General features: G+C 46.2%; 1 protein-coding gene across 10 annotated transcripts in view; it reads right to left on the reverse strand.

Moving 5' to 3' along the window:
* Window positions 1-13,729, reverse strand: part of CACNA1A (calcium voltage-gated channel subunit alpha1 A) — a 401,410-nt gene that overhangs the window by 256,752 nt on the left and 130,929 nt on the right. The window lies entirely within an intron of this gene.

Consider the following 13,729-nt stretch of genomic DNA (forward strand, 5'->3'; position numbering starts at 1 on the left):
TCACCAGGTTGAGTTCAAATGAATCCTTCCCTCTCCCATGCTGAACTCTATTCCGCAATTTTTAAAAGAGAGATTAATTTGAATGGGGAAAGCCAGCCATAGACAGCACTGATTTGCTAACATTTGTGACATCACACACTCATCAATCCCCTGAGCGATTTTGCAACTCTTTAAAAACTCTTTAAAAAATATTTCCGGCTTTTCTTTTTAAAAAAGAAGGAAACAAGGTAACAAGCAGAAAAACATGATGCTGCAATTAAAAATAGGCAGACAACGGAAGCATATGAGAAGGAGCAAGATTGATAGCTGAACTGGTGTTCAGTTCACTGATGTGTTGCCTGGGAACTGGTTTCAGGTTTCTAGTGGATCTGCTGTTTATTATCTGGTTGTGATCCTATAAGGAAAAAGATGAGTGTTTGGCCTGTAATCCCTACAGAGGGAGTGCTTGGTGCCCTATCCTATGGGTGCCTATGCTGTTGTTTCTTCCCAGTGCATGTGGTGACATATTCCCTGGAGTTTGTGTGGGCTCTATGTAGGACTCTTCAGATCTTAACTAAAGTTTTCATTCTAGTAAGGTCCTTTGCTGCTCTGTCTTGTTGGATGGCAAACAGCAGATACAGTTGCGTATTATTTGCCCCCTCCCTTCCTTCCATAGTTGGCTTTTCACTGACTTACCTGACTTGAGTAGTTTGACCTTATATCCACTGTTCCAGCTGTGGAACTGGGTTTTTTGGTGGCTGGTTGTGCACAGGGCAGGGAGCTGATAGGGAATCCGGAAAAAACATGTTGAGCCCCCCTTTCTTTCCTTCGAGTCCAACACCCTTTGTGGCTTACTGCTCTGTGCACTCTAATTGTTACTCCCCATTGCAAATTTCCTTTCCATTCTGTGGTGTTCATACATATACACATTTAGTTTCCCGTTGGCAATAAGGTTCCCTTGCTCAGCATTCCCTGTGTTTATGCAGAATGGGAGCAAAACATTGTGATCTCATGCTTGGTTCTTCTGATGTACTCTCTCTCTCTCTCTCTCTCTCTCTCTCTCTCTCTCTCTCTCTCTCTCTCTATATATATATATATATATATATATATATATACACACACACACACACACACACGGCTGTAACTACAACACATATGTGCCTTTCACGCTAGCACAGCTGTACTGCCATCGTATTCTCTAAGACTGGAGTACTTGGAGTCCACAGATGTAATCATTTCCTTCACTCTATGCATGGACTCCTTGCACTGACGAAGGACCAGTGATCTGCAAGTTTGCTCAGTGCCCTCTGGGCTCCCCTGGCGTTGTCGGTACAGTGACTGGAGCTTGGAGTTTCCTTGACATCTGCAGGATATGTGTGGGAAGAGGTGTCTGATGTTGAAATATGTGAGGGGATGTGGAAGATGTCTGCATGTGGGACATACCTGTGTATGTGCCGCATGGTTGCTGTTGTCATGTTGCGACACTTGTATGTGGCTGCTGATTGTGTGGTCAGTTTATCCTATGGGACTGTGCACTTAATAGAGGATTGTTTCTTAAGATAATACTCACATTTTTGGAGCACAGCATTGCACTGGAGCAAGGAGGAGTCATGATCTTGGCATCATGAATATGCTGCCAACTAGTTGCCACACCCATGTTGCTCCAATGCCCCTGTCTGCTCACTCCTGAGCAGTGCAACAGCACTAGGATAGCTACCTTGAAGAAGCTGCACCACATAAGGACAGCCCTGCTGGATCAGGCCCAAGGCCCATCTAGTCCAGCATCCTGTTTCACACAGTGGCCCACCAGATGACTCTGGAAAGTCGGCAGGCAAGAGGTGAGGGCATGCCCTCTCTTCTGCTGCTGTTCCCCTGCAACTGGTGTCAGAGGCATCTTGCCTCTGAGGCCAGATGTGGCCTATAGCCACCAGACTAGTAGCCACTGATAGACCCATCCTCCATGAATTTGTCAAAGCCTCTTTTAAAGCCATCCAGGCTGGTGGCTGTCACCACATCTTATGGCAGAGAATTCCATAGATTAATTATGTGCTGTGTGAGAAAGTACTTTCTTTTGTTGGTCTTAAATTTCCCAGCCTTCAGCTTGATGACCCCTGCTTTTAGTGTTGTAAAAATCTCTCTGTGTCCACTCTCTCTACTCCATGCATAAATTTATACACTTCTATCATGTCTCCCCATAGTGTTGCCAGACCGCTCTATTTCAGGGTAGCACAGAGAGCACCTCTCTATGTAACTGGAACTGTTTCTCCATTTTGGATACCTCCGCTCATGGGACCATGAACTCTTCACCTGCCGATTTTTGGCAAAGACTCACAGCTGGTCCCTTGCAAAGCATGGGGCAATGAACCCCAATGTCATAATAGCTAAGATTGTAAGGGGTCATCCCCAACCTCTCTCTTTATCTCAAGAGAAAGCAATCAGCCAGCAAGTAGACCTAATTCAAAAGATACACCTCAAGGGAAGAAAATACTCCCTTTTCACAAGAGAGAGAGCATTGCCATCACGATCTGCAGCAATCCAGATAAGAGCAGCATTTCCCAAACCACCATCAATAGCTAAATTGGCTGGCAATGACCAGATCAGAGCAGCCCATTAAAATCTCAAATACATCCTTGCACCTGGTGTGGCATCTCCGTCTCAAGATAAGCCTTAAGTCCAGCAATTCACCTCTACACATACACTTCCACAAGCTACTCTAGCCTTTTGCTTGTCAAGGCACACCCAAAACTGACTACTTCATGCAATGATGAACTTCATAGTTTTGCCGGAGTTTCTGCCCCTCCGGGGAGGGAGCTTGGCTTGGGAATTGCCTCTGGGCATGTCTTTTATATGTACCTCTGGCCAAGCCACATAGCCTCAGAGTCTGCATGGATTTGTACCCTGCTGGTTCTCAAGTGTACAAGTGTAGCCCTTTGCTCCTCACCCTTTCTTCTTCCTGCTTTTCTTCTGCGAGGAGACCTGCAAGGGCATTAAATGCACCACCAGACTAAGGATAGGTAAAACTAACCTCCTGCCTCTCTGAGTCTCTTCGCTCCCTTCTCTTCTCTTTATTCCTGCTTTTAAGAGCTTTCTATGACAAACCTTTGCCTGCCATTTGGAAAGAAGAAATGAAAAGTGGTGCCATTGAGTTTGTGTCGACTGCTGGCATCCACAGAGCCCTGTGGTTTCCTTGGTAGAATTCAAGAGGGGTTTATCATTGCCTTCTCCTGCACAGTATGAGATGATGCCTTTCTGTACCTTCCTATATTGCTGCTGCCCAAAATAGGATTTCACTATTTCAACAGGATTTCTAGGAAACACACCAGCAGAGATTCAAGCTAAATTACCTTCAGTAAGATTCTGGTTAAGACTATCATTCTATTGCCTTGCTTAGATGAACCTTTGCCTTCCTGTACCTCCATTTACCACGGAAAAAAATCTGTTGAATCACATTTCTGCTTCCTCATTGTTTCCAATTACCAAACTTGCACAAAGTTTATACTGAAGCCAGAGTGCTCCGTCTAGCCAAGCTAATTCCCCATGCTAAGCCAAAAGCACAGTTAGAGTGTCTAGCCAGCACTCCGGGGCAGTTCTGGTAACAATATTCGCTTCTTTGTATGAACCAAAACCCTCTTTGTATGGCTCCAGTGGTAGAAAATACAATTGTACTAGTGCTATTGATGCCTGCCAGAATGAACTGGAGCAACAATCAAGGAGAGCAGGTGAGGCAATCCTCCTGCCTACATTTCAATCCACATGTGATTATTTCTGCGCAGCATGAGCATCTATATCTCGAGTTATACAGACATTTATTATGCAATTTAATATTGAATATACCCAAAAGTAGGGCTTTGGATTTTTCTGTGAATCTTGCCCTACCCAGAGGAATCTCTCTCCCCTGGGGAAAAACACCACCACTAAAATGATGGTCCTGGGCATACAGGCACTAAACCATGGTCTTGTCTAGAGCAACATTTATGTATACTTTTCTTGGTCTGAGCCAGCTTCCTTGACAAGCAAAGTACTGGGCAGGGTATGATGCTAGGACATTGTATAGGAGACAGTCTCCTGATGCTTTGGAGGTATAATTTTGGTTGACTCAAAGCTTAGGTTAGGGTGCACACCATCAATTCCTTATTCATTTATATGTCTGTTTTGGAGGCAGCACACTTGACAGTGTCTTGGGCAAAAGAAAAGTGTTGAGCTGGACACAGTACTAAAGTCTCATTGGGGATAATCTCTTGGTACTGTGGGCTTATGATATGGGGTGGCTGAAATCTTATTTTGGGTTGTGAAACCCCCAGTTCCACATTCCTAAGCATTGACTGGGGACATCACATTCACTATTGTAAACCGCCCAGAGACATAAATTTTGGGCGATATTAAATAAATAAATAAATAAATAAATAAAAACAATTAGAGCAAGTTGCACAAAAATATGTTTTGGACCGGACAGAATCCTTGTTTATCCTGAAGGAGGCAGCCTTTAAATAATGGAAGGGTCTGATATGAGATACCCTAAAGTTTATTTTAGAATGCAGCTGTGTGTCACATGAAAAACTAGGAACTAGCAAACTATTTCAGCCTCATATCCCATCTACAACAGGTTAGGTTCTTGCTGACAGACTTAAAATGGATAGCCAAAAATGGATAACCAAAGTAAAGAAGGAAGCTTTTTAAAAAATGCAAGTAGGACCATCTGATTTATTTCGGAATCTGGTCTTAAGCCCTAGAACCTGGGTATTCCAGGCCCAGGCCATACCTATGCTTCTGCATATGAAAAATAGCCAGACAAGAGTGCTTCTAAGCATGTGCAAAGCACCCATCGCTGAGAGACACCAGGGCCTTGGCAGGAATAGTTACTCATCAAGGAGTGGGCACACACTAAGATATGGTCCCCAACATTCCTGTTTATACACTAAGCATCGGTTGCTGTTTATACATGTGGGAAGCTTTTTCCATCCTGACTGAGCAAATGTGCGTATTTAAGCTTTGAGCTCAACGATCTACTTCTGCTTTTGCTCCATACTGCCTTTCTCATCCATTCAAAATTTGAACCGCTGCCGTCTGCTTCCCGAGTAATCCTTGCTTGCTCGTCCAACTACTACGCCGTCAATCTCTCTCCCTCTCTCTCTCTCTCGCCCTGCATGATCACTACGACTCGGTGCCGCAGAGGTTAAAAGAGCTCCCAGCTAGCAGCAGCCGGCCAGCCAGCTAGCACGCTCTAAAAGTGGAGCAGCGGAGGCAGGCGCTGAAACGTGCCGCTGGGACCGGCCCAGTTCTTGGGGTGGGCAGGAGGAGCTGAGACTGCAGTGCGCGCCGCCTGCCTCCCAGCAGCATAGCACCGTCAGCTGCTGAGCCACGGAGCCCGCTGCAGGCCCTTCCTGCCCATTGATTGGCTTGCGCGGAAAGAGGCCTGAATCAGCGGATCCGGCGGGGGGGGGGGGAGCGAGGCGGCAAGCAAGCGAGCTGGGGACGCGAAGGGGAGGGGAGATGAAAACACCAGCCAGATTCTTGCGCTGGGGAGGGACGGAGCGGTCCCCCGAGAATGCACTGCCTGCACTCCCCTTTCTGCTAGACGCCCCGCACCCCGCATTTCCCAGGGCTACGGCCGAAAACGGCTCTCAAGAGTGGGGAGGAAGGCGGGGAGTATGAGATACATGTCAGGCAGCCTAGGGCTTCGATGCCTGCGCTAACCCACAAGGCACCGTTTCCACCCTACATCTGATAAAACGCATGAAATCGGCACTTACAAGACGGCACCTTTTCGTAGTCCAGAATAAACCCCGCCACAGTCTGTAGCCGCGCTCATTAAGCCATGACACATGTAACCATCTAAAGTGGATGGGGATGGGGAAGAAATCTAGGCCCACGTGTACAAAATGTCTGGTCTATTATGAGGCGACTAATTTACTTTAGGTGGTAACTATTGTCTAATCTCCAGTTGTCACTCTTTCCTCGGCTCACTCTGACACCCGGAATTCGTACCCTTCCTTGTTCTCTACAAGGAAAAGCGGTCTAGTTCTCAAAGGCGGCAACTGCTGCGTCTGGGCTGTACCATTTCAGCCTGCAGGTGGGGGCTCTCATGACTCAATGCTCTTCCACTCCAAACAACAACAACAAACAACAACTCTAAAATACTTCCACAAAGAAATCAATCAAGTCAGCGTGCTAACAAAACAGCCTTTGTATGTGACTGTATGTTAACAGGAAGTTCTCCAAAACTAAGCAGGTACTGACCCTTCGCTTCCCCTCCCCTCCCCAGGATCTGGCACCTATAAATCAGCTCCCACTTTCTTCCCATTTCCAACTATAAACTATATATATATAAATGAATATAAATTTATATATATGAAATATATAAACTATATATATTTCTAAGTATAAACTATGCTGCAAATAATGCCTGGTTTGATTCCTTAGAGGCCACCACAATCAGTCATCTTTGCACAGTTAGGATACACATGTGGTAAAGGGTTATAACCATTTAAATGTTCCTCTTTTAAAACAAATTTATTCGCTTTATATGAAATACAAATCACAGAAAGAGGACATTTAGGCCAAGAGGTTCAGGGAACGCTTTGCTTGGAAGAACACCACCTTAAGCATGAATTTAGATGTCACACTTCTAGGTGGATGCCTAAAATGGAAAGTGTAAATGCAACCCCCATACATACATGATACAGGAACATTGTGTTAGGAAGCCAGAATAGGCTATCCTGGGCAGCTGACCCAGGTTTCTCCTGTGTCATGTGCAGGGGCATAGCAAGGTTGGAGTGGGCCTAGAGACAAGATTTTAAAATGAAGTAAAGAAATCTTAAATGAGGCTGAATAGTGGTAACAAAAAGCATTATATATATGTGTGTGTGTGTGTGTGTGTGTGTGTGTGTATAACACCTATGTGCCACAACAGAATATCATCCTAAATTATTTTTTTAAGGTTTTGTAAATTGTGGACGATGCAAGTCATTTAATGGTACTAGAGAAAGACATGCTGTTCTGGTAGCTCCAGGTCTTAACACCGACATCAATTTCGGAGGATGAATACAACTGAAGGAAGCCCGGGCGGGTGCGCGGCTGGGGGAGTCAGTCATGTGACTTGCCTCTGGGGGCCCCCCCAAGGCAGTGGGCCTCCAGACAACTGTCTCTCCTTGCCCTATTATAGTTACACCCCTGGTCATGTGTGAAACCACCCTTGGGTCTCTAAATCAGCTACTTGGGGTCTATGGGCACATATACACAAGGATACTTTGTGGAAGGACTGGATATACTCTCAGCACTTTAGATTTCTAAAAGCTACCAGTTCAGCCCATGCTGACCCACAGTTGAGATTGAGGTGACAGCAGGGACAGCACAAGCAGTGCCATCTCTGTCACCCATTAAGTGATGCTGGCACAGGATTCTATGGTGCCATGATGAACTTGCTTTTAAAATAAATTATCTCTATGTTTCTTTTTTGGTACTCAGCCACTAAATTGAGGGTGCAGGAAACTCTAGAGCAGATAGGTCCTACTGCGTTAAAATGAGGCGTTTTCATCCCTAAGTCCAGGAGGCAGGAAGGCTATTCATTAGTGCAGAGCAAGATTGATTTTAAAAAACCCAGGGTTTTCTATCTATGAAAAGAAATCTTGCCTGGCCAAGCTATAAAGGCAAGTAGAGGAATCAAGAGCATCAGCCTAGTTTCTGTTCCCACGGGCAGCAAAGTCGAGAAATGGCTGTGTAGCGAGGGCAGCTGCTAGGTGCCGAACCTATTTTCAGCACGCTGGCCAGCTCCTCGCGGATACATTCACCTCCGCTCAGCCTGCGACCTTGCAAGAAAGACTTTGCACGGTCTTTTGTGGCTTTGCAGTTTGCATGGCAGCGTTTGTAGGCCACACCACCACAGTGACCCTTGACTCGCAGCTGCTGGGATGATCGCTAAAGAAACAGAGCCTTGTACCAAACTAGAGAAGAAAGTGGCTGAGCCAGAGGTAGATCGAGCAGGATGGTAAACGGAGATACACCCATGCAATAGAAAACTACTGTGGGTGAAAAATATGCAAGAAGGGTCCTGTCACATTTGCATTTTGTAAGTCACAAGAAACCATATTGCAACACCCAAGTGGCAGGTCTAATGATTTCACCTACCATAACTACCATAACATTATCAATCATTTATATAGTGCTTCTCATATTCACAACAATCCCATTAGGTAAGGAATTAGGGTTTTGTTTTTTGTTTTTTTTGCCTTTTACAGATGGTGAGCTGAGGCAGTGACTGTGTTGTACCACAAAGTAAGCCATACTGAAGTGTAATCTGAATCTAGATCTCCCAGGTCCAAGTCCAAAATATTATTCACATTTATTCATTACATCTCTGAGCTGGTTTAGTGGAGAGGCTTAGCTGTGAAAGACAAAGTCCTCAGGAAATAGGCTTCTTCATTGCAGCAGCTGGGATAGAGTCCCTAGGCATGGTCTGCAGACAGATGAGACAACCACCTTGCTGAAGTCAAGCAGGTCTAGGTCTGGTCACTGCCAGGATGGGTGACCACCTAGGAACCCCTTTGCATGCCACATTCAATTCCATCATAAGAGAAAGGTAGCATATAAATATAGTTAACTCCTTGTCCCAGGAGATCCAACTACTCTCTCCCCTCGTTTTTGGTCCCAGCCACCTTTCTGTTTAGCAGGCAATCAGCCTGAACTTTTGCTTCCCCCAGAATGGGGTTTTTTGTTTTTAATTGTTGTTATTTTATTGTTATGTTGTGTGTTTTTTATATTGTTTTATTGAAAGGATAGGGTTTTAAAAATAATTGATATTAGCTGCTTTGAGTGCTTGAAAGTAGAAAGGTGGGATTAAAAAACAATCTCAAAAATAAATAATAGTTCAAGCCTCACCACGGCCATGAGTTCTCTAGGTGGCTTTAGGCAAGCCATTCTCTCCCACTGCTCCCCTCCACAATAAATGGATAATAATATTGACCCGTCTTACAGGGTTATCATAAGGATTACATGAGATAATGTATTTTAAGTACTTCGAAGCACTTTTGCAGAAGTGCTGTATAAATGCTATTTTATTATATCTTTAGTAAAATGGGCTTGAAGTTTGCAAGCACTCCTCCTGCACCACAAAATGACCATGCATTCTCCCTTCGCTCACTGGTAATTGATGTGCAGAAGAGTTTATGTGTTTAGAAAAATGTATCCAGCACTTAAGCTTTCTCGTGTTTTTTTCTATTTCTTAAGCAATTTTCATGGAAATCCAACACAGAAATTCAGTGAACTGGAAAAATATAGCTTGTTCATTGCTTGATAATTAAGTGAAAGTTCACATATTCTGTCTCAAAAAGTACCCGAGAAAACTCCCCAGGTTTGCTGGAAGGTATCATTTCCTATACTTTTCCAATGGGAGAGGTTTTCCACATTTCCAGTCAAATTAATACATTTTCTTGGGAATTTCAATTTTTCTGGTTGTCTGTACAAGATCTGGAACCTATCTATGAAACAGCCTGTTTCTTTCTTCTGTGGTTTGGACTGAGAGTTTCATGTCAGAGAGTAAGCGAGCGAGAGAGGTCCAAGCAAAACACACACACACACACACACACACACACACACACACACACACACACTGACTATAATGGCTATCAGAGAACTGTGCACAATTAGTGAAGATAAAAGCCCTCTTCAGACACTATGACTCCAGAGGCACTCACACTTCCAGCACCATAAGCAGGTCAGAAGTCCTGTCCCGGCACTGTCACTCACACCGCTCCAGCTGACCGCTCACAATTACGGCATCGTCTGTGTGAAGGGGAAAGTGCCGTAACTGTGATAGCTGGCACTTCTGTGCGCAGCCGCCTGGATTGCCCGTGACTGCTAGCCATCACAGTCACAGTGCTTCCCCCCGCCCTTCACACAAATGGCATTGTAACTGTGAGCGGCCAACTGGAATGAGTAACAGCACCAGGGTGGGACTTCTGACCTGCTTTGGGCACTATAAGCGTGAGTGCCACTGGAGTCATAACGTCTGAAGAGGGCTCAAGAGGAGATGAAATCCAATCCATTTTAGAACACAAGTTTGAAAACTCCAGTAATACACACCTCTACCTTCCACCCATCCTTATTTTGGGAAGTATCATTCTCTCCTGCTTCCTAGACGATCCTTTAGTTGAAAGAGGGTTAGAGACTCAAACCTGCAAACTACTTCATAACCCTAGTCGAAGCCATTGTGGCTAGGATGATAGTAGTCCAACATCTGGGGACCCAAGGTTGAGACCCTCTGCCATAGGATATGAAGGTGATATCCTCAGCACAGCAGGGGCATTTGGAAGGTAGTATTTCCTGACCATGTCAATGGCCCGACAGGAAGAGAGCAAATCTGATTTTTTTTGGGGGGGGGGGATCCACAGCCATGTTCAAACACAAGCGAATAGTAAACCTTCGCCTAATACAGGAGTGAATTAAAGCTGAAACAAGAAGATCTGCTCACTGCACGCTTTTTGTCTAGTGCCACAGGCCCAAGCTAGACAGTGTTAAGCCTATCAACACACACAGTACGCTCTGAATGCTGACCATTCTAGTGCTGTTCTGATGAGCCACTGATTGGAGACTGGAACCCATCATTGAGAGCAGGGGTGCACTTCAGCCCTCCGACTGTTCTTGACTACAACTCCCATCATTCCTATCCACAGTAGCCAATAGTCAGGGATGACCAACAATTGTAGGGCCAAAGTTGTGCGCACTTGATTAGAGATTTGTATAGCATCTTAAGAAGAGGTCCATTTCCCTGTAATAAAAGCCCTTTACTGTAAATGTCTGTGTGCCACACAGAGAAATGTTTAAATTCTCCGCAGAGTGCAGGAAAATGTCTGCCTTGGTACCCATGAATTCTTAGGGCAATCAAGCTCCCATTGCATTTCCCATTGAAAACAGCACATTCCATTCAACTGAGCTGTGAGATAGTCACTGTTCTCTTTGAATGGTTTGTTCCCTGTTGTGGATACAAGATCCATCTCTCACTGTTCAGAATAGTCTGTTGCCTTTCCTTTCCTCTTTCTTTTCTCTTACTTGCTAATGGCTCTGGGTTAGACATGGAGATGGGACACATCTCAACAAATAACTCATCAGGGGGCTTCAAGTAAGCTAGTGGAGGTGTTCAGGTAGTTGTCTCTTTACTTTGTATGCAACAGCTCATATTGGTAGCACACATGCATTGTGAATATAAGGTTCCAGATTCACTCTCGGATATCTCCAACTGAAAATCCTGGGTAGCTGGAGTTAGCAAGGTCTCTCCCCCTGATTTTGGAGAGCTGCTGCTAATCAACTGTAAGGAGCCCTGATTTGATTAGGACCACAACTTGTGTGTGTGGGGGGGGGGGGGTTGAACGCTTTCTCTCCTTGCAGTTTGTCCAGTTAAAATCACCCCCCTTCCAAATTTGTTATTTGGCCCATTGGGAGGGGGGTGGACATACAAGTGCTGCCTGTTCCCCGTGCCCAGCAGAGGAGGAAGACCGTCCACCAGCAAGAGTGAGGGTGAGAGCCTGTGCTGGGTGTGGCTCTTCTGCTGTTTGTTTGTTTGTCATCTGCTGCTGCTGCTTCCTGCCTGTGGGACTTCTGCCTGCCAGCTCTGTTGCAGCTGAGTGTTGGCAGGACTGGGGTCCTGGGCTTCCATCTGTCCGCCCCTGGGCTACATAGGAGACTGCCAGTGGCAACGGGGCTGCCACCGAAGGGGCTGCCACCGAAGGGGGTCGCCCCTTTGGGGAGCGGTGAGGGCTACCCCCCCAGTTCATCATTTTCAGGGTTGGGGGGTGGATGAGATAAGGCTTGGGTAAGATTTGTTTTGAAGTCTGTCTGGAGATGGGGAGATGGGAGGGCGTGTCCACTGGTCTCGGTGTGGCTATTCCAGTGGTGGTGGGGAATAGAAGAAGTTACGTTGGCAGGTCAGCAGGCCATTGCAGGGGAAGGGAATTCAGAAACCTAATAGCTGTCTCCCCTTCTGACTGCCCTGCCAGCTCTTTGACCTTGGGGAGCAGTGCCAACAACCCACAGAACCTTGCCTTGCTCCTTTGTAATGCCAGGTCCGTCCAAAACAAATCTGAAATAATCCATGAGTTGATCAGGGATGAAGGGGCTGACCTGGTGTGTATCACAGAAACTTGTTTGGGGGAGGCTGGGGGCCCAGTTTGGGCCCGGCTTCTCCCTCCAGGGTACTCTGTAGAGGAGCAGGTAAGGGAGTGTGGGCGGGGAGGTGGGATAGCTGTGGTCTTTAAGGATAATATTTCCCTTACCAGATCCCTATCAGAGTGTCTGATCATATTGAATGTGTGTATGCACGTTTGGGGACCAGGGATAGATTGGGACTTCTGTTGGTGTACCGATCACCCCGCTGCCCAACAGAGATCCTAACTGAGCTCGCGGACTTGGTCTCGGGTTTGGTGTTGAAGTCCCCCAGGCTTATGGTGCTGGGGGACTTCAATATCCACTTCGAGACCGGGTTGTCTGGTGCAGCTGAGGAGTTCATAGCGGCCATAACAACTATGGCCTATCCCAAGTGGTCTCTGGACCGACACATGTTGCTGGTCATACTCTTGATCTGATCTTTCATTCTGATCAGGGTGGTGTTCCATGGGTGGGGACTCCTGTGATTTCTCCATTGTCATGGACGGACCACCATCTGGTTAAGGTCGGACTCATAGTTGCATCCCACCTCTGCAGGGGTGAGGGACCTATTAGAATGGTCCGTCCAAAAAGGTTATTGGATCCAATAGGATTCCAAGAAGCCTTGGAAGGATTTAATGTTGGCTCTGCCGGCAATCTGGTTGATGCCCTGGTGGAGAATAGGAATAATCAGCTCACCAGGGCAATAGACATGATCGCTCCTACGCGTCCTCTCCGACCTGCTTCAAAAATGGCTCCTTGGTATACGGAAGATCTGCAGGAGCTGAAGCATCAAGGTAGACGACTGGAGCACAAGTGGAGGAAGACTCAACTCAAATCCGACAGATTGCGACACAGAGTGCATTTAAAGATCTATGCTCTGGCTATCTGTGCAGCAAAGAAGTGTTTCTTTTCTGCCCGTATTGCTTCCACAGGCTCTCGTCCAGCGGAGCTATTCAGGGTTGTGAGGGGACTAGTAGAGCCCTCTGTCCCCTGAATTCAAATTTGGAACCATCAGTTGCCCACTGTGACGCTTTTAATGAGTTTTTTGTGGTCAAAGTATCTCGTATTCGGGTCGGTCTAGATCTAGATTTAGACTCCACAGTTATCGAAGTGTCAGATGTAGAGGTATCCAGCAACTCCTCTTGTGTGGTTAGACTGGATCAATTTCAGTTTGTGACTCCTGAGGATGTGGACAAGCTGCTCGGAACGGTGCGTCCTACCACCTGTCTGCTTGATCCTTGCCCAACGTGGCTTATATTATCTGGCAAGGGGGTTGTTGTGGAGAGCCTGGTGGCAATTATAAATACTTCTCTGAGAGAGGGCAGGATGCCTCCTTGTTTAAAGGAGGCAATTATTAGACCTATTATTAAGTAGTCTGCCTTGGACCCCTCAGAGTTTAGTAGCTACAGGCCTGTCTCCAACCTCCCATGATTGGGCAAGGTGATTGAGAGGCTGGTGGCCTCCCAGCTCCAGGCGGTCTTGGAGGAAACTGACTATCTAGACCCATTTCAAACTGGCTTTCAGGCTGGCTATGGGGCAGAGACTGCCTTGGTCGGCCTGATGGATGATCTCCAGTTGGGAATGGACAGAGGAAGTGTGACTCTGTTGGTCCTTT

The sequence above is a fragment of the Hemicordylus capensis genome, chromosome 2, assembly GCF_027244095.1.
Source record: "Hemicordylus capensis ecotype Gifberg chromosome 2, rHemCap1.1.pri, whole genome shotgun sequence".
Lineage (NCBI taxonomy): Eukaryota > Metazoa > Chordata > Lepidosauria > Squamata > Cordylidae > Hemicordylus > Hemicordylus capensis.